Genomic DNA, 22,034 nt, shown 5'->3' on the forward strand with positions numbered 1-22,034 from the left:
AGGCCCTAAGCTTCTTCCAGAAGTGGAATTTACCCATAAATGTTACTGTACAATAGCTTTTACCTGACCCAAAACCCTTTAGATAGGTCAGGCTGTAAATCTCTTTAGCATAAGCAAAAGCAGGAAACGACGCTTCTAGCTGGAGCAATGCAGAGGGAAAGCAGCTCTGCCTCCGGATGTTTTATGGTGTGTCCTCTTATACCTTAACACACCACTATTAGCATATTGCTGCAATCACCAATGGCACTTTCCCCTTTAACTTCCCCTTGAATTGCCATCGAAGCTCATCAAATGCTTCCAATAAAAGGAAGCTAGCCTTTGCTTTTGCTACACTGCTCGGCAATGCAGATAAATTCTAGGGCTCAGACACATTCTCTCTGCTGGCCCCACTATCAAGAAGGGAAGAAAAGTCAGCTGAGGAACCCAGTGTGATTTTTATAGAAAGTGTACTCTATTGGTGGAAATACAATAAGGTTATCTGTTTGGGGGATTTGTTTGAAATGAATATAATATGAAATCCAGTAATATGTTGGGGGGAATTAGGGAAAAAGATCATATTTGCCAAGCAAACCAACTTATCTTATATCAAATATCTTGCACTGAAGGGAATTCTACCAAGTCCATCCTAACAAGAATCCCAGCATGGGAAGATCAGCCATGCTTCAACTGGAGATATATACAGTGGTACCTCGGGTTAAGTACTTAATTCGTTCCGGAGATCTGTTCTTAACCTGAAACTGTTCTTAACCTGAAGCACCACTTTAGCTAATGGGGCCTCCTGCTGCTGCTGCGCCGCCGGAGCATGATTTCTGTTCTCATCCTGAAGCAAAGTTCTTAACCCGAGGTACTATTTCTGGGTTAGCGGAGTCTGTAACCTGAAGCGTCTGTAACCCAAGGTACCACTGTATATAGATGATATAGATAAAGATATGTGCCAATTAGCAACTGTGCCTTTTGTTCTGGCATGATGAAACTGATCTCCCTGATATTCTTGCCTTGTGTGTCTTGTCTTTTAGACTGCAGGGACATCTTATATTTATTTATGAACAGGGCCTAATTAATGCAGGCATCCTAGAAATAATTAACAACTATCACCATGGTCTTTTGCTTTTGTTTCTGTCAATCATATACAGTACAAGCAGAAGTGTTGGAAAGGGCCCACCGCTGCCACCTGAAACTCAGTGTATCTTTGGGCTAGATGAAGAAGGGGGTCAGAGCTACTGGTATAGTCCTTCCCCATGTTTAGGGGGGATGTGCATTCTGTTTTACAAAGGATACTGCTCTGTTTGAAGGGCTGGCAGAGGGCCATCCTCTTTCTGAAGGCAACCTCTTTTTCAGGTGTGGGAAACCTTCTCCAGATGTTATTGAACTACAACTCCCATCATCACTGACCATTAGCCATGTAGCCAATGTTTCCCTGTTCCTGTTTTATTTGAAGGGTGGCTTAGTATAACTCCAGATTAAATATTTTTAAAAAGAAGGGGGCCTTGAAGTTGCCCATACCTGGACCTGGACAGCAGGCTGAGAAAGTACCCATGGTCACTTTCCCACTGTGATGAGATGTATTTAAAAATAAATTATGCAGCCCACACTTCCTCCCAAAGAGTCCATGGTGGGAAAATATGTCAATGCTAAAACAATGTAATTAAAACTTCTAAAACCAGTTAAAAACAACCTCGTAAAAGGAATCACTTATTCTCAAAACTAATGATTTCATGGTTGCCACGGACAGATCTTTCGGCCATCAAATGCCTGGGTAAACAGGAAAGTTGTTTTTTTTTCAATTTCCCTAAATATTAAGAATGAAGCAGAACGATGGAAGGGCATTCCACAAATGGGGAACCACCACTGAAAAGACCCTGTTATGGGTCAGTCACTACCAATTGGGCAACTCCCAATGGCAGCACCAGGAGGCTGGAGAGAGGCATGTGGCTGGGAGAGGAAGAGTGGGGAGAGGTACTGGCTGGCACCCAGCCCCCTGCCCCCTTGAAGAAGCTACCATCTCTAAGCTCATGTTTCTGGGAAGGATTTACCTCAGGATTAGGTTCTGCTGAGGTTGTAGGCCAGGCATAGGCATAGGCAAACTCAGCCCTCTGGATGTTTTGGGGCTACAACTCCCATCATCCCTAGCTAACAGGATCAGTGGTCAGGGATTATGGGAGTTGTAGTCCCAAAACATCTGGAGGGCCGAGTTTGCCTATGCCTGTTGCAGGCCATCTGCCTGAGTGGCTGCAGCTGTTCAGGATACTCCCCGAACCAGTGCACCTTCCACTGGCGCTAGGGAAAGGAGAGTATAAGGACAGCCTGATGGGGATAGTGGGGGTGAGGTATGTGGGGTAGGATTAAGATTATTAAAATGCCTTTTACTGGAAATGGTTTCGTGTGCGGCATGGTGTCCTTTGGCGGGGGGCTGTTGTGTTTTCCTTTAGGCCGTTTCCAGAGTGAGAGACTGAATGTGGTCCAAGTGAAAAGTGGTTTCATGTGCCTTGAGTGAGAGTCCACCCCACCATGGAAAAGTGGGAGTGTTTAGCCTGTGTCCCAGGTGAGAGCATTTCTTCTGTCTAGTGTAACTCTTCAGCTTTTCACTGAAAGGATGCTTACACTTTGCCAGTGTGCTACATGCAATCCAATAGAGAGAGATTTCCCACAGGGCCAAGCTGACACCCTGCTATGGAAGCAGGGCAGGGGGAGGTGTTTTCTTAAAGGCTGTGTAATCCTCTCAAGCAGCTCCCATACATTCCAGTCAGATTGCACCCGCAGTTAATTATAAACATGCAAGATGAGGGAAGCCCTGCTCTTTAACTCAGCTTTCTTATAAACACACCACTGTTTCTTAAAGGCTTTTTAATAAAATGAAATTTTAAAAATCAAATGCGCTCAATGATTATTATTATTCTTGGGCACTCGGACATTGGTGTTTTTCTTGTCTCTCCTGCGGAGGAAGATGAGGCACTGCAGTGGCAGCAGGTGCAGTTTGATTCACAACCGAGCTGACCTTCTGTGGGAGCATGGCAGGAATTTCAAATAGGATTAGCCACCCCAGACAAGAAAAAGGTCACAGGACATTTCCACTGGAAATTCTCATGCAAATAGGCCTTTTGATACGCATGACGTTTTTCTTCCACACACATCTAATAGCTATGCATACAGAAAAAAGGAAATACTGAAACATGATGGCTAATGTATGTTAATCTTGTGAAGGTGTTGACTTCCCAGAAAAAAAAAAAGTCAGGCTGCCAAAGGATAAGGGCATCACAGACCCTGCCTAGAAGAGAGTCCTAGCAATATTAGGACCTTGCAGAGCTGTGCAAAGGAGCAGGGCTTGTGCATTTTGATTTTGATTTGTGTTAAGGTTTAAATTATGGGGAGGGGGGAATCCTTTTGCCTTAGTTTGAGCACCGTTGGAGGTCATGTACTTGCTTTAACATCTCAAACATTGCAGCAGTTACATGGTGGTAAGGGAAAGCACTCAAAACATACTCAGAGGCACTATCCTCTTTACTGTTGTGTTGAAACTAGGTAAAGGTAAAGGGACCCCTGACCGTTAGGTCCAGTCGTGAGCAGGGACCAAGGAACGGGAGCTCACCCCGTTGCGGGGATTCGAACCGTCGACTTTCTGATCGGCAAGCCCTAGGCTCTGTGGTTTAAGCCACAGTGCCACCCGCGTCCCTTGTTGAAAGTAGAGTCCTGGGCAATTCTTGCTATCTTCATCTCCACTAAGAACATGAGCCTTACTGGATAAGGCCAATCAAGTCCAGCATCCTGTTCTCACAGTGGCCAGCCAGATGCGTATGGAAAGCCCACAAGCAGGATCTGAGTATAATAGCACCCTCTCTGCCTGTGATTCCCAGCGACTGTTATTCAGAGACATATGGCTTCCAAAGGTGGAGACAGAGCAGAGCCATCATGGCTACTGGCTGTGTTTCCTAATGGGCAATGTTTCTGAGGACAGCAACTGTGGCATTCTGAAGGCGAGGCAGTTGAGCTCCTTCTCTATCCAGTGACTGATTGGTGTCAAACCAAGCTAGAAGCAGGCCACTCCCAACAAAATGTCACTGGAATCTATTCTTTTAGATTAATCATGAGGTTGTATTGAAGTCGTGTTGGAGCGAGAGCACAATTACAGACACTTAATGTAAGTATGGAAGTGAGAGCTGGACCATAAAGAAGGCTGATCGCCGAAGAATTGATGCTTTTGAATTATGGTGCTGGAGGAGACTCTGGAGAGTCCCATGGACTGCAAGAAGATCAAACCTATCCATTCTGAAGGAAATCAGCCCTGAGTGCTCACTGGAAGGACAGATCGTGAAGCTGCGGCTCCAATACTTTGGCCACCTCATGAGAAGAAAAGACTCCCTGGAAAAGACCCTGATGTTGGGAAAGATGGAGGGCACAAGGAGAAGGGGACGACAGAGGACGAGATGGTTGGACACTGTTCTCGAAGCCACAAACATGAGTCTGACCAAACTGCGGGAGGCAGTAGAAGACAGGAGTGCCTGGCGTGCTCTGGTCCATGGGGTCACGAAGAGTAGGAAATGACTAAATGACTAAACAACAATGTAAGTTTGAGGTAACTTGCCACAGCATGTAGATGAGGGCTTGGTAAACTGAAGGCCTCAACTCCTCTTTGGGGGAATGGGGTGAAACTGGTAGTAGTCCATCCTTTATAAACGTTCATCCTTTACACCCCATTTGCTGTCTAGAACCCAAGCTATGCTGCCATCATATCAACTGTCTCTCCTTGGGATGAAGTATATTGGGTTTACCATGTTCTTGGGTTTAGGAGAGGACACCTACCAGAGGACACATTTCCTTCGAGAAATGCTGTGGGTTGGATCCCAGCTCCTCCCACTATCTATCCAAGGAAGATCAGTAGCAAGTATGGAATTGGGCATGAGAAAAATGGTAGATACACCAAACATGTTTAGATAAACTACGTTTCCGAATCCCATCCACCCAGAAAAGTTCATGGCTGAACCTGGAGCTCCCTGAAGAGAGTGCCATATTCTTAGAAGGGTGAACCAATGGGTTTCAGTCTTTCAGATAAAGGCCTCACTCTCCCTCATCACAGATGGATGTGTGCCTGAATGAATTAGTGTGAAAGGAAGGCCTTTTTGCCACTTTGCCCTGGTACATATTAAGCCGCGACAGGGATGATGTTCTATTAAACAAAGACTTTTAAAAAGAAGTTCGGACTACTGTTAAAATTATGTCAGTTTGGAGTATGTTAGAAATTATTTTAAAAGCTATCATTGAATATTACTGTTTTTCAATTCAAATGCCAGTTAAAAGTAGGTCACATGATATAGGTTGGGAGAAGATCTCTGGTATTGAAAGATGACAGCATTGACTTAAACGGTATTGGCTTCTTTGCTCTGGCTACATCAAGGGAGATCTTGGGGAGGGGGGAGACGCCTGTTGTCCAGTGTTAATTTGAGGACTTTATTTTTTAGGATGGAAGGAGGCCCTTCTCAACATGAATGAAAACATTAGCACAGGAAAATTTTAGCAGGGCAACTCCCTCTGAGAAAAGTCAGCCTTGGAAAGAAATGTGTACCATTTGAATTCACAAAACACTTGAAAGGTAATGATTCTTAAATTAAAATGGCAAATTATGTACCGGGACAAAAAGCTTTTTCCACCCTGATGGGTCTTAACAAGAGCAATAAACCATGTCTAACTGCACCAATATATAGCTACCATCAGCATATTGCTAAGCTACTGCACTTCTGGCTAAATCGGTTTCCTCTTAATTTGCCCTCATTGCTGAAACAGGGGGGAAATGCAACATACTAGTTTTTACAAAGCCTACAAATATGAAAGGGTGAAAAGAGCTGAGAGATGCAAAAGGGCAGGAGCTTATCCCTTATGTACACATTTACTTATTTCACTGGGACATTCCCTATATTTCAAAATAAGGAAAAGAGCAAGCATTGCAGTAAAAGTTTGCTGCTTAGAGTACTATGTATCTAGCCACGCTGCTTTCTTTGTTTCCATACAAGGGTGTTTTTGGCAAAATATAAACTTGCAAGAGATTTTCAAGTTGGGCAATATACTGTATTAGGATTAACCAGAATGCAACAATATCATGGCAAGCTTTTGTGTTTTCCAGAATTTTTCATCAGGCAAGATATGGCACAGGGCAGTGCAGTGGGGTTCATTTTCTTAATTTGACAAGGAACAATACATTTGTTTACGGAGTTTTGTCTTATGTGACAGCTGAATTTCCCAACTTGGTGCTATTTAATGACACCTCCTGAGTTCACCAAATTACCAAGGATAATGGTTCAGTCTGGACCAGTCATTATTTTTTTATTTAAGTAAGCAGATTGCCTCTTTAAAGCCAGCTAATGCTATTTAAGCAGATGGTAATCTGCTTCCAGTTTGTAGAACATTTATTGAAGGGCAGTGGCACCCCTTTTGGGGGCTTGTTTGTTTGGCATAAACTAGACACGATCATTTGATTTAAAATCTGTTTTATAATGAGGCATCTGCTTTCACTTTATAAACATTAAGTCTTTGCTACAGGGACTGCAATAGACCAGGATGAGCCTTCCCCATCCTAGTACCCTTCCAGATGTTTTGCACTACAACTCCCATAAGTCTTAGCCAGCATGGCCAGTGACGGAAGCTGAAGTCCAAAACATTTAGAGGGCACTAGGTTGGGGAAGGCTGAACTATACTTATCACTTAAGGCTTGAGAGGACAGTAAAAAGCCTGTAGGCCAGACCTGTGACCCTCCAGATAACGTTGGACTACAACTTCCATCAGTACTAGCTACCATGGCCAGTAGTTAGAGGTGATGGGATTTGTAGTCCAGCAATGGAGAGACACAGATTCTCCACCCATGCTGTAGATGTCACAGTTTGTATTGATCTGGATGCAGGTATTACTGGTGAGGGGGTTAATGGAAGATAATCCAAAATTGGATGAAGATGAGAAATTAATCAATTGTTATGGAAGGACTGGGGAAATAGAAGAAGGAGAGAAGCAGATTTCAAAATGAAATAGTCACATTGATATTTATGTGCTTGAAGTACTTGTATTCCTGTTCCTGCCTTCTGCCTGGCCCTACCAGTCCTATGTCAGACCAGCCACCATCTTTACCACTAGTCCATGAAGACACCTCTGCACTCTTTTTTTACTTTACGAATTTGTCTTTTTCAAGCAAAACCAAAAGGGAGAGGAGAAGAGAAAAAGGGTTCAACTAAGCCAGATCTTTCCAAAGCACACTGACTTGGAATTTAGATCCACTGAAATAAATGAGACTTGCTTACGAGTAAATATGCAAACTGATTCTAAGCATGTTCTCTTCATTTTCCTTGCAGATTTTTTTTTATCACAACTCCTAACTCTTCAGAAAGGTGGAAAAGGCAATCTACCAGGAGGTCGTCCTATATCTCCAAGCATGTGATTTTACTTTGCGATGTACCATTCTTTAACTCACACGCATGATTTATCGTGGCCCACAAAAGCTGCTCTGCAATATTCCAGCATCTCTCTCCACCCCTTGCCATCCCACATGGAGCCTTAGCTGAACTAAAATTTTGCAAACCTTTACATTGTTCTTCCTGACACCGGATCAGCAAAGACAAAAAGCAACTGCCAGCTCAAAAGCAACCCGGTGATAGAGCCTGGTGCTATCTAATCAAGGGCAAAAGGTCACTTCCGAACAACTGGGCAATAAAAGATTATTTCCAGCCACAAAACAGAAAGACTCCATGGTGGATGCTTGAAAGAGGAGGGGTGGAAGGAGGGCAAAAGGGCTCCCGTCTGTGGGAGGAAGTGCATTGAATAAAGCCAGCAGACAGGAACCATCTGGCTCTGAGCGTGGTCTGTTCTTAAGAAGACAGAGAAAGCCCCCTCAGAGGGGCCAGTGACTCCATGCAATGATTCAAACTTTTGTTGTAATTTAAAAGCTGCTTTCCCAGGCACCAAGAAATTGAAAAAGACAACTTTCCCAACACAGGGTCTGAGGGACACGTCTTATCACATGCTGACTGCAAGACACATCCCTCATTTTTTATACAGCTCTTATTAAAAAGGTTGGATCCTAAGAAGTCAGTAAATTGGAATTCCTGACTGTTAAGAATCGGATAAGCATGAATGCACATTATATTTTAAATTCAGGAATGGTCTCTTTGGCTTTCTTGCTAAAATAACCTTCCTGGTTAGGTGGCCTCACCAGATGAAAGCAAGGAAACGAAAGGAAAGATTAGCTAACTAGTTGCCTACAAAACAGCAGAATGGCAAGCATTTCCACACAAATAGCACTGAAAGTTCAGTAGAGACATACATAGTCACTTTACCTTGCTAAACAGTCTGGAAGTTCTAAGCAGTTCAGACAGACAAATATTCATTCTTGAGGGCCCAAATATTCACAAGACAAAAAGTCAAAACCTTCACACCGTGATGGATGACTGTTCCCCCTACCTACTCCTACATGCACAGTTTGGGAAAGGAGATGGAAAGTCACTTAACCATTCTTTACATTGACAGTCACCATTGGATAGCAACAGAGGAAAGTTCAACTCAGAAGCTCAGCTTGATACACATTCATTTCAACATAGGAACAGCTTCAATGCAAGTCATGGCAAGCCTGGAGATTGGTTGGGGCCTAAACAAGAGTTACCTGCTGTTAGCAGGTAGATAAATTCTGTATCTTTCTGTTGTGAAGTGGTACATCACATGGCAAGATGAGAGGGCTCCAACCTTAAGCACACGCTAAATGAGGCCTGAGGGGAACTGGTGACCCTCCTGATTTGTTAGACTTGAGACACCATCATCCCAGACCATTGGTCATTCTGGCTGGTGTGGATTTATTCAACAATATCTGGAGGGACACAGGTTCCCCAACCAGGGCTGCCTCTCTCCATGTGAACCTACCTCTCATCATCTTCTGAGGCCCTTCTTCAGGTGCCTCCTCCACAAGACGTCCAGAGAGTGGCAACATGCAAATGTACCTTTTTTGCAGTGGCTCCACATTTGTGGAATGCTCTCCCCAGGGTGGGTCGTCTGGCACCTTCATTATACACTTTTGGGTGCCAGGCAAAATGGTCCTCTTCAGCTGATTGACATCTGATGCCCTATTAAATGTGTGGTAGTGGAAGGGTTGGTTTTGTTCTTATTTTTATTATGCACTTTGTGTTTTTATATAGTCGTTTTGTGTTGTGAACTGCTCTGAGATCTATGGATGAAGGGCGCTATACAAGTAGTAGTAATAATAATAATAATAATAATAATAATAATAATAATAGACCAAGTCCTACTTCTGAGCAAACACGTTTACAAAAAAAGCTACAGTAAAAAATAAAATAGAACCCAGTTCCCTATGCACCAAAGTACATAAGCCAGTCACAGGATAACAAAGGGACATGGAAGACTTTCCAAATGCGAAAAGGGGATGTTTTATTCTCTACCAACTTTTGGTAGAGAAAGGAGTTTTGGTCTCAGTTAGTACCTGTGGACAATGCCAGAAAGGGTATTCTGTCTTCAACTATACTATAATTGTGTTGCAACACTTCACAAAAAGTCCCCTTACACGTGGCTACTTATCTGTTGATTCCACTGAAAATCATTCTTTTTGAGGTGTTGTGAGGTCCTATGAAAGTTCTGCCTGTGGCAATGGCACATTCACACATCTGATGCTGCAGTCATCAGGCCATGGACAAGGATGCCACAATGCCATATAAATTGTGAACAACCACACTGCCAGAATAAAGTGTGAAGCAGGCTAGACTCATCTCACCAGAAGACGTAACCTTTATTCTTGAGAGCGCAGTTTCCATGGAAGAAGAACTTCTGGGGCCTAAAACTCTGACAACATCCTTTCCAATTTTCTTTTCCCCCAGTCAAGCCAAAAACAATTTTGTTGTCATCTTATTTTTGACCGGGTTTTTACTGGGTGCTGTTTAAAAATTATAGATTGCCTAGCTTCTAACTCATTGCTACTTCTTTTCGCCTTTCGGTCCTTGTAAATGGCAACTATTTTCTTATAAAGGGATGTGAGCCCTTGTAAGCTGTGGGACTCAGGCAATTGGCTCAGTGCAGCAGAGCTAAGTTATGAAACAGGAAACTGTGATGTCATGTCTAGTAAAGCATCAAAAAGCACCTTGTTTAAAATAGAAATATCAGATGAGATCATTACTTTTTTTCTTAACATATTCTATTTTTTGGCATAACACCCACCTATCTGAGAGTCATTGTAAAAAGAACACTGTAAAGACTACCCAGAATCCAACCATGGTGTCAAATATTCCTATGAGCATCACTTGTCTTGGCAAATGAGGTTTCATTGGAAAACATGAAAGGAACATCAGTTTTACGTATAAGGAGCATATGCAACTCTCAGGAAGAACAAATGGTCTGAATTAGGATGGGCATTTGATAGAAACCGAAAATCCTACCATACATTTAGAATTTTATTCAACTTGTATGCTGCCAATTTTATCATTGCCATATTTGAGGGTGGCATGGGAAGAGAGACTAGCAGGCTTGACACTGATGGACCATGATTCTGATCTAGTCAAAGTGAAGCAGCATTGATTTCAACAGGAAGGAGTCTAGCAAGTGTTTGACTTTCCCAACACAATCAGCAGACCTTAAATATTGATTTCATTGGAAAAGTAAAACATTCCGGTTTACACCGTTCATTGGATAACTGAAAGTTCTGTCCCTGGCAACCCTGAAATTGTTAGCTTGAGAGTAGATTATTGCTTTTAGGAGTTTTAAACTGCTAAAAGGTTGTTTTAGCCAGTTATCTTTGGAAATGTATTTTGGAACGTGTAGGTTAAAAATTGAATACATAAATAAAATATGGAAAGCTATGGGGTGGATCATAATCATGGTCCATCTGTATTGGTCATGTGATAAGCCCTCTCCAACTCTAACAAACTGTGTCAGCTGGTTGATGAACTGATGTCAGGAAGAACTCAACAGAGCACTGGATACCCAAATTATCCTGATTGGGGCCACAACTCTGCTTCACAAATTCTTCCAACATAGTCCTCAGTGAAAATGTATTCCCTAGTCAAGTGGTCTAAGGGAAACATTACAAGGCAGGCTTTTTAAAGAGAGACTTGAAGTTTAGCTCCAACACCAACAGTCTTTGGAAGTTTGGTCTACACAGTTTGAATCTTGGAATCAAGTAGCTATGTGTGGGCACGTCACTTGCTAAAATATTGGTTTACTCTTTAATGCTATGGCTGAATTCAGCACACAGTTCTCCATTATCCTAAGGCTCAGGCTATGATAATCATCAATACTTTGTTTACTAAAGAATAATTAAGGTAATTTGGAGAAGAAACCTATTTCATAAATTTGTGAATATTATTTTCTCTCTCTAATAGATTTCATGTAACATTTTAAAAATGTAAAATATTATCTCCTGCTTTTATGCTAAAGCAACATTCGAAGTTTTATTGGTTACAGTATTTTGGGAACTTTAGTTTGGATGCCCAAGTAAAAGAAGAAGTAAGGACTTCTTTAGATTTGTTTGGATAGTATCACTTTAGGTTGCTTGCCTACTGATAAGTTTTATGAAGTAAAAAGATCACCATAGACCAGATAAAATGTAGGCAACTAGCTTTTCACTTACCAGCACTGCACCATAGATTGCCTAATGGGAAATCAGGTGCACATGCCAAACAACACCACCTGGAAACACTCTCTCTCTCTCTCTCTCTCTCTCTCTCCCTCATAGAGGGCTCAGGGGAGAAGTTTGCTTTCCCTGCTGAAACTGGAAGATTTATTGCTGTTATGCAGGTGCAGAAGGTCACAGTTGTGTCCTAAGAAGGAATAGGCTTCTGGGTGAAAGGACATTTACAGCTGCATATTTGGCACCAGCCCGGTCCCATTTTCCCCACACCAGAAAACAGCTCTTGTTTCCAAGAAATGCAGATGGTTGTTGAAGAACCAGTGCAGTCCAGTTCACAAAGTTATGGCTGATTCATACATGCATGTACATTATTGTTTTTTTGGGGGGGTCACTTTTACTCCTGCAGAAATGACAGCTGGGGGCTGGCACGTGCTGATGCAATCAGAAAGTAGTGTGATTGAGGTGATGTGCAAGTGCTGAGCGGGCCCATACACAGGTCAGAACTTGATGCTGCAGTCATTCAATGATAAAGATACATGCTAGTGGATCCCAAGACCTGGATCTGGTTGACCACGGTGCCACTTCTGCTGTGGACTCAGTATGTAGCTTTGAACAACTCCACCTGTTGTTATAACCCCTTTTGACATGGGGTGCCAATAGTAATTTAAGATGTTTCTTTGAGGAACACAGTGAAGATTCGAAAACACTTTCTAAATAGCTGTCTACAAGAAATGAGTGAAAAACTATTTCCATAGTACATAATTTCAACATCAATTCACAGTGCTGTAAAAGTTCATCTACTAACATAAAAAATATTCTCATAAGTGATAGGATTGTAAAGCATGTAACATGGTTCGTCTTCAGTAGACACAATAGCCAAAGCAACATAATGCTCAGTATCAGTCAACAGATTCTAAAAAACCACATAAATCCTATCCACATTTTGTTTGAAATAAACAATACCCCACATCTCTTCCATCCCACTGTCATTAATACGAATGCTAGACATCATCATCGTGTCTAGAAGTCAACTTCCTCCATTTCAGAAAACAAACATTTCCCAACCATTACAACAAACCAAAACTTCATTAAAAAAAAACTAATTGAACAAAACTCTATCCTTACACGCATGATTTTCTCCCTGAGATGGTGAAGCAAGAGAAGAAATAAATCACATCTGACAGAAGTTAGTTATTCCACTTAACAGATGATAGGAGGGCATTCATAACCTGGTGATGTGAGCATGGAAAAGATAAGAGAATAGATGGACAGCAAAATCTACAGACCAGGCCAGTGTTATAATCCAGAGCTTTTTGCCTTGATTTGGGTTCCCTTCCTTCAAGTTAATTTAAGAGAAAAGTTACTAAGGCTGCAAGCCTAAGTTCACTTACCCTGGGAGTGAGCCTCTTATTGAATTCAACTTTGAGTAGACGCGGTTCGGATTGTGCAATTAGGAGTGTTCTCTTCATTCTTTGATACCTCTTTAAACTGAATAGCATGCTCAAGTTTAAAACTAAGATTTACATCGACCTTTGTTGTGAAGCTGACACCACAGCTCTCGTCTCGTGAAGGTGCAATAAAATTGCACGGAAAAGACAGGAGGATATTGAAAGAAAACATGATGGTGAAGAAAACATAGCAAAAGGAAAAAGGTGTCCAGCTTCAGGTTGGTGAGGTTGTTGACGCTGCAATGCAGGCCAAATTTTGTTTGTACTGCACATGTCACAAACGGACAAACTTCTTCACACAACACGTAGTTAAACCATGAAACTCACTCCCACAGGAGGAAGTGATGGCCAAGAGGATTGGACAAATTCTTGGGGGACAGGGCTACTAGCCATGATGGCTATACTTTGCCTCCACAACTGCTCTTGTGCTCGAATCCTGCTTCCTGTTTTACCACCAGCATCTGTCTTGGCCACTGTGGGAACCGGCTGGTGGAATAGATGAGGCATTAGCCTGCTCCAGCAGATTCTTCACATGTTCTTATGACACTATAAAGGTAAAGGGACCCCTGACGATTAGGTCCAGTCGCGGACGACACTGGGGTTGCAGCGCTCATCCCGCTTTACTGGCCGAGGGAGCCGGCGTTTGTCCGCAGACAGCTTCAGGGTCATGTGGCCAGCATGACTAAGCCGCTTCTGGCGAACCAGAGCAGTGCATGGAAACGCCGTTTACCTTCCCGGCGGAGTGTTACCTATTTATCTACTTGCACTTTGACGTGCTTTCAAACTGCTAGGTTGGCAGCTAGGAGCTGTGACCGAGCAATGGGAACTCACACCGTAGCAGGGATTCGAACCGTGACCTTCTGATCGGCAAGCCCTAGGCTCTGTGGTTTAGACCACAGCGCCACCAGTGTCCCTTGTCTATTAATTTTGGGTTTTATTCATCTAAGTGACTCATTGAGTAACCTTGGGTCAGCCACCATGCCTAGCTCACCTCACAGGGCAGTTGTGTGGATAGAATTGTGACAGGGAGAGGAGAACCATGCAATTTTATATCTTTCAGCTCCATGGAAGAACAACAGGATGCAGAAAATAAACCACTTAAATACCCAGGACCAGTGGCTTTACCATTCAGTTCAACTTCAACAGAGGCAGCTGTGCAGGAACTCATACACTCCAGTAGCATAGATGGAAGCCTGGTGTGCTGCAAATCTGTAGAGCCACAGAGGGCTAGAGACTGCTATCAACTCTTTAAAGCAGGGTCAGTGCTTGAGGGAGCAGGATTCTGGCCACCCTACCTTTTGACAACCTCTTTGCTCCTTTTTTTCAGAGGTTTATGAAGCACCACAAGTTGACCACAACTGGTGGATTTCAGAGTGAGGCTTACCCTAACCATTTGACCACTGATCAGAAATACATTTTTTCATTAAGTTTTCAGTATAATACCCAGTTATCTATGCGATGCTTAACAGTATCCAGCAACTATAAATAAAGTATACATAAAAACCCCTATTAATGAATATACATAATAGTAAATACTTTCTTCCCATACCTGATCAGCAAACAATTAAAAATGGGCAGTGGAATAGCAGAGCACCCGCAAAAAAGGTACCAGATCGATAAACAAAGTTGCACTGCATATCACTTTCTCTAATAGTGAATGCAGGTGATGAAAGCTGACTGAAATGCAGACCAAACAGGGCTAAGCAGAAACAAAAGACAGATATTCACATGCTTGGAGAACCTCCCCTCCTCCAGTGGAGATTCAGCATACCAATGAGAAACAGAAAATTAGAATTTAGTATTTTGGAGGAGTGTATGACTGGCAGACATTCTGAATAGGAACACTTCTGTTGAGTAAACACATACTGCAACACCTTGTTGCAGGCCCCAATTGTTTAAGTATAAATTAGCATGTTTCAAGAGGATGAACTTTTAAAAAGCAAACAAACAAGGCAGATCGATCTCTTGCAGTTGTGTTGCGTTTTTCCAACAAACTGCTTCACTCTCGCTTTTGCATTTGGGGTGTGTAAAATTCTATCCAGCCTATGCTCCAGCTAGATCCCAAGAGCCACATTTACTAATGCAAAGACAGTGACAGCAGGAACTTACTGCAGCTTTTGAACTGGCATATAGAAGAGTCTTTCAAGCTTTTATCAGCTCTAAAAAAAAAGGAGGGGGAGAAGGGAAGCAAACATTATCTATTGTTAATTACCTGTAAAGTAGGGCTTTAGCCACTTCCCCTGTTCCTAAGAGCTCTGAAGTGAAACCTGAAAGAAGCCACCCATTGTTTTCTATTGTGCAAGCGCCAGAAGCAAATAGGGCTCAGATTGCAGCTCTGAAAAGCAACAGGAAATTGGCGCACAGCTAATCTGCCCTGAACTATTCATAGTAACAAAAGGCTACATTCCTGCTAAAACATTCCCCATTAGAAATCCAAGGCAGATCTTGGAAGAACGACCGCAGAATAAATTTGTGGAAATAAAAGGTTTTTAATTAAAAGACTGGGATCCGGGCATAAGTTGCTGACCATGAAAGTAACATGTATTATGTATTTTTTCCCCCTCCAGCAGGGCTAGTCTGTTGCAGCAAAAACAACAAAGGAGTCCCATGGCAACTTAAAGACTAACACATTTATTTATATGGCATAAGCTTTTGTGGACTAAAGTCCAGGTTGACAGACACTGGTCGTTAACAATTGTTGAAGTCTTCTAAGATGCCACAGAAAGCTTTGATGCCTTATGTATGCCTCATCCTCCTTACAACCCCCTCCCCAAAAGCCAAATGTTCAGGAGCCTTATCTTGCAGGAGATTCTGAAGGCCAGACCAGCTGTGGCTCTCATAACTCCACCTTTGGAAGCCATCTAATAGGGCCAAGTACAAGCAATACCAATGACAAACCTAGACAGCATCTTAAAAAGTAGAGACATCACCTTGCCAACAAAGGTCCGTATAGTAAAAGCTATGGTTTTCCCAGTAGTGATGTATGGAAGTGAAAGCTGGACCATAAAGAAGGCTGATCGCCGAAGAATTGATGCTTTTGAATTATGGTGCTGGAGGAGACTCTTGAGAGTCCCATGAACAGCAAGAAGATCCAACCAATCCATTCCTAAGGAAATCAGCCCTGAGTGCTCACTGGAAGGACAGATCGTGAAGCTGAGGCGCCAATACTTTGGCCACCTCATGAGAAGAGAAGACTCCCTGGAAAAGACCTTGATGTTGGGAAAGATGGAGGGCACAAGGAGAAGGGGACGACAGAGGACGAGATGGTTGGACAGTGTACTCGAAGCTACAAACATGAGTCTGACCAAACTGAGGGAGGCAGTGGAAGACAGGAGTGCCTGGCGTGCTCTGGTCCATGGGGTCACAAAGAGTCGGACACGACTAAACAACACCACCACAAGTAATACAGACAACAATTAGTGTGTTGTTCAATTATTCAATAATGAAACATATAGGTACAGTCTAGGTAGGGTCTGCCTTTCAGATGCACCTAAGAGGAGCCTGCCACATTAGGCCTACGCTTCATCTAGTCTAGCATCCTGTTCTCACAGTGGCCAACTCCATTTCCCACATGACGATCTGGCTGTTTTACTCTCTCCCTGCAAAAGGGATGGGGAGCCTGTGGGCCTCTGGATGTTGTTGAACTATGACTCCCATCATCTCTGACCACTGGCCATGCAGCCTGATGGGGGCTGGGATTCCAGCAACACCAGAAGGAAGGGTCTAAGGCTCCCCATCTCTTCTCTACAAGTGGAGGACATAAGGTAAAGCCCAGTCTTCTATTTGCGCAAAGGGAAACATTGGTCATAAAACACTCCGCTCTGTGGGGATGATCAGGAACTTACCTCTCAAGAACTTGCAATAAGATGTATTTGCAATTGCAGGGCCAGTACATTGCTTAATTATCTAACTTGGAGTGCAATCATAAGCGCATTTACTTGGGACATTTCCCATTGAACGCAATGGAACTTTTGAGTTAGGCATGAATAGGATCAAGCTGCTAGCACTTCTAGCAATGCTTAATTGCAGCTGGCTAAACTGTGTAGCCTGGGTAACTTTGTGTCAATGCAGAATGTTTTATTACTTTCTGCAGCACTCCAGCACCTTAACTTTCATCAGGTTCTACTTCTACATGTGAATGAGCAAAGCTTCATGTGTCTCCATTTAATGTTCCTCTGATTTAGTGTGTCTTTGTTTTAGAAGGATATATATATATATAATCAGTGTTTTGCTAACTATACTTCTTGTTGGCTTCATAACTTCATTACTGGACTCTTAAGGTTAAAGTAAAATGCATATATTTTACTATTTTAATGTCAATAAAGCTCTAGAAATGTGGCTCTAGAATTCAAATGAACTGGCCTTTATAAATCCTTTAGTTCATGTGAGCAAGCAATGTTCTGTTCATGGATAGCCATTTTTATCATTAACTTAGAACGCAGCATCTCATCCCAAGATGTGTCCTCTCAGAGAGTGGATTTATAAGAGAAAAGCATTCATTTGTGGAAATACATAATGTGGATCATTCTGTCACTATGATGAGATGTGGAAAATTAACTGGCAAAAATGAAGTGTCTGATGGGAGAGCCTCTGTAAGCTTCAACTCTTCTCTTGGGGAGATAACTGGTGTCCCCATCTTCAGAACTGTAGCATTTTCGCTCATTAATAATTGTTCAAATGTTCACCACAGATACTTTAGCTGGGCAATCTTGAATAAGAACTCATCACATCTTGTCAGAGATCTCTAAAGGGATTTTCAAGCCATTTCTGTCAGGCCTCTATATACATTTCAATTCCATATTAATACCATTGTTATATATATATATAAACCCCCACAGCAATTAGCCACACAATTTAAACCAATGCATTGTTGCATGAAATATATTAAGAAATCAAAAGAAAATACTTTTTATAAAAGGAAAAGGAAAGAACCTAACAGCTTGGTTGCCTTTCATTCAGTGCTCTCCACAGCTGGAAGGCAGCACCTATAAATCACAGCCAATAAGTTGATACCTTGCATTATCTTCACTCACTGAGCCTCAGGATGAATTCACACATCAGTTCTGAGAAAGTGATTTAGATGGATCTATGCAGAGTCAAGTACCTCCTGCAGCCTTCTTGTTATTGCTTCACCAGATACCCAGAGCGCAGCTCACCTCAAACCAATTATGCCACAGTGTTGCAAACTCTGTTAATACACTCAGACCACATTCTCAACATGCTAACTTGGGTGTGTGAAAAAGCCTACAGTAAAAAGGAAATATATCTGTTCCATGTGGCTATTTCAAATGCCAGTTAATTAAAAAGTTGGCTAGGGCAGTTGTTCATTTCAGGAAAACTATTTTGCAAATCAGAACATTAATCTGTCAACCATATAAAGAGATTTCATTCCCATATCCGGCACCTGTCCTAGCAAGCTCCTCTTCCAGCTGTCTTTTCTTCAGACAGACAAAAATGCTAGCATTTAAAGCAGCAATGCGGAGAACCTGTAGTCAGGGACGATGGGTCCAGCAACTTTTGGAGAGCCTCAAGTTCCCAACCTCTGATTTAAAGACTAGTACAGCTAGTAAAACCATAAATTGACAATAAATAAATAAAATCCTAAATTATTTGCCTTTTGATAGACCTGAAAACCAGTTTGCAACCACCTTTTTAAAAAAACCAACATTATAGTAATACCAGTTTTGGTTCAAACTAAAAAGATCCAATCCACTGATTTACATAGATGAAAGAATTCCCAATATTGTCAAAATATGAAAACTCACTAGCTTGGTTATTATTCACCTTACCAGCATTTCATTTAGCTTAGACCCATTGCAAAGTGTTGAAACAAGCTTCTTGGCAAAAATATATTTTACATGGGCTTTCTAAATAACATGCAAGTGATCAACAGTTACCAAGTTTTGATACTTACTGTTAACATGTGTTCAAGCCAAAGTGGGTTTCAGCAGCCCAGCACCTCTGTATGGTTGCTGGAAAACCCAAGGAAGCAAGCAGGTGCTCATGCTAGCCTTGTTATCACTTGCTTGGAGGCTACAGACACCCTTCCCTACATGTGCCATGCATCAGCCTCTCAAAATTGGCTTCTCTCACCCACCTGAATCTATTTACTGATTTTACTTGCAAAGAATGTCTGTAACCACCAACACCAAGGGGAAAAAATACTGTTGCAGTGAACTGCATAAATCAACAATTACATTCATAAAACAAGTGCAAAATTTAATCTAACCACTGTGTTATAGGGCTAGGTTTAAGTCCAATTCACATGACAGAAGAATCTTTTTCATATCCATCTTTTAATTTAGCTGAAAAATGAATAGAAGGCTGTATACATAACATTCCATTCATGGGAACCTACACAATCTAACCAGATATTGTGCTGTTGGCGCTAGGAAAGGACTTTGAATACCACAATCACGTAACACCTTGTTTGTACTCTTCTTTCTTCTTACAAAATGTACTCATGGAGTCTGGTTCAAATTTAAATTTACACACAGGAATCTGACTTATACAAAATCAGACCATTTATCCATCCAATTCAGTATTTTTTGCACTACAAGTACCATTCTTGTAGCACCATAATCTCTGTCATTCAAAAACAAAACTCGATCCAAGACGTAGTTACACAGTGTCTCATTACCTACACTGTCAGAACACTTCAGTCTCAATTTTGTACCTGGTGGCAACATCCTTTGAATTCTTTCCTTAATGAGACTTTGAGGTGAAGCCATACGATTAGTTCAACCGCCTGACATTTTAATATTGACCAGCAGTGCTGTAAATAAACCCAATGGGCCACAGGAACGAGCTTGAGATCCTTCCTCAAATGTTCATATCCTTATCTTGGGAAGTACTGAAAAAGGTTCCAACTGAGTCTAAGGCTGGGGCAGCCAGGGTGACTGCCAGATGCTGTTGAATCACACACTGGCTACATTTGATCTCAAGCATTGGCTTTCTCGGTAGACACCTTAACTATACCACACAGAGCTAAAACACCTGCAGAACTCCCCAATAAATTCCCCAAGTAAGCAACAGGGTATTTCATTACCCTCATGAAAATATGTGGGAGCATGCAAGATCTAAACGAATACAGAACTCATCATTAGACAGAAGAGCAGTGTAACTGATCCCCCAGCAGTGTGGTTTAGACTAAACATACTGCAATGTTCAAAGTATTATATTGTGCATACGAAGAGCTGGTTGAAAATTATATATAGCAACTACAGTGTTTGCACATATGTATGACACACAACAGTATCCAATTTGGGAGAAGTGCTAGTTCCCTGCCTGTGGCAAACAGTCATGTGCAACTTCAGCCATGTGCTGATTCCACCATTCAGCATGCATTAACATGTGCCAGCTTCTGGTGCTCCTCAAAAGCAGAGGCTGAAAGAACTGCCTGATTGTAGGCAAAGATCCATGCTACTTAGGCTTCTCTAGTTGCTTTTCCTGCTGCTTCCCATGTTCAGTTGTTGTGAATAGCTCTAGGAATAGATCTAGTAAAACAGCTACAAACAAACATGCCACTTTTTTTAAAAAACAAAACCAAACCAGGATCGATCACTGAATGCTAGGAATAAATTACCCAATTTTTCTTGGGTTGGTGGTTTGCTTGTTTTGAATAGTCTCTACAGTATTAGTTGTGCAGGAAATAAAAGGCAAACAGTCCATTGACCAAGTTACATAATCTGAAAATAATTGTGGCTCCAGTGTTCACATTTGAATGTTCTGTTTTAGACTAGCCTGTGTCTTTAAAAAGAAAAAGAAGAAAGCCTGAAAACAAGCAGGGCCAATCCAAATTATAAGCAAATGAATAAAAAAGCAATGTTCTTAAAAACTGGTATATCACATAATTGGCATCGCTCAAAGTTCAATTCGCAAACGCAGTCATACCTCATGTTACAGACACTTCAGCTTGCGTGTTTTCGGGTTGTGCACCGCGCCGAACCTAGAAGTACCGGAACGTGTTACTTCCGGGTTTTGGCGCTCGTGCATGCTCAGAACCGCTAAATGGCGCGTGCGCAGAAGCACCAAATTGTGACCCATGCGTGGGTTGCGAATGCTGCGGGTTGCGAACGTGCCTCCCACACAGATCATGTTCACAACCCGAGCGTCCACTGTACTATCTTAAATGCAACTTTTCACAGCTATCATAGCACTCTCTAATGACATTTTACAATATTCATCATATGCCCAAAGTACGGCATCTTGTGCGTTTTGAAGAGATACAGAAGACAGAAGCAATAGCAACACAAAAGCAATCTGTATGAAATACTGTACTCCATTTCACAGACAAAACATACTGTATTATGAAAATATATTCCCAAATGAGAAGCACTATCACAAGGGGGCACTGAGTGCAACAGATGTGCAAAGAATGGATCATATCAAAAGATACTAAGAAAAAATATCACATCCTCCTTTTCCTTGTGAAAGAGAGATGATTTTATGAAAAGCAATTGGAGAATTGGGAAATGAGATCCTGTTTATTAGCCAAGTACCTTGATAAATTATGAGCATTATGGAGATTGTATTATGTTGCTGTTTTCAGAGATCTGTTTTCAGAGATCCTCTTTCTATCCCCACCAAATAGATGATCAGTGCTAAAAGGAAGAGTAGATTTGGTCTCCTATACAAAAACCAAATGTGCTGTGGTGGCTGACTTTGCTTATGTGGTTTTCAATGTTGGGGGTTTTCTCATCACCACAATCTCTTGTACATGCAGGGTCATATCTGTTTCCGAAACAGAAAACCACAAACAAAATCCTGTATCTGCACTTACACCTGCTAAATTAGGATGCTTGTACAAAATGACAAGATGACATCAACCCAAAACTTTTAAGAAAATATCCATACTTTTACTAGATAAACTGCTCTTTTTCCCTTGCAAAAGGTGCAACTTTTAAGGTCAAGTAACTAACATTACAGTGAGCCTTTTTACACAAGCATTTTTAATAAACCAACAAAGAAAGAACACACTGAATGTGTCA

The 22,034-nt window shown here is 41.8% G+C and overlaps 1 long non-coding RNA gene across 1 annotated transcript in view; it reads right to left on the reverse strand.

Moving 5' to 3' along the window:
• LOC128421134 (uncharacterized) overlaps positions 1-15,862 on the reverse strand; it is a 138,528-nt gene extending 122,666 nt beyond the window's left edge. Inside the window, exon 1 of the long non-coding RNA XR_008332239.1 lies at positions 15,257-15,862. This is a non-coding gene — a long non-coding RNA (uncharacterized LOC128421134). The remainder of the gene's footprint in view (positions 1-15,256) is intronic.
• Positions 15,863-22,034: the final 6,172 nt, after the last annotated feature.

Source organism: Podarcis raffonei, chromosome 9 (assembly GCF_027172205.1).
Source record: "Podarcis raffonei isolate rPodRaf1 chromosome 9, rPodRaf1.pri, whole genome shotgun sequence".
NCBI classification, from domain to species: Eukaryota; Metazoa; Chordata; class Lepidosauria; order Squamata; family Lacertidae; genus Podarcis; species Podarcis raffonei.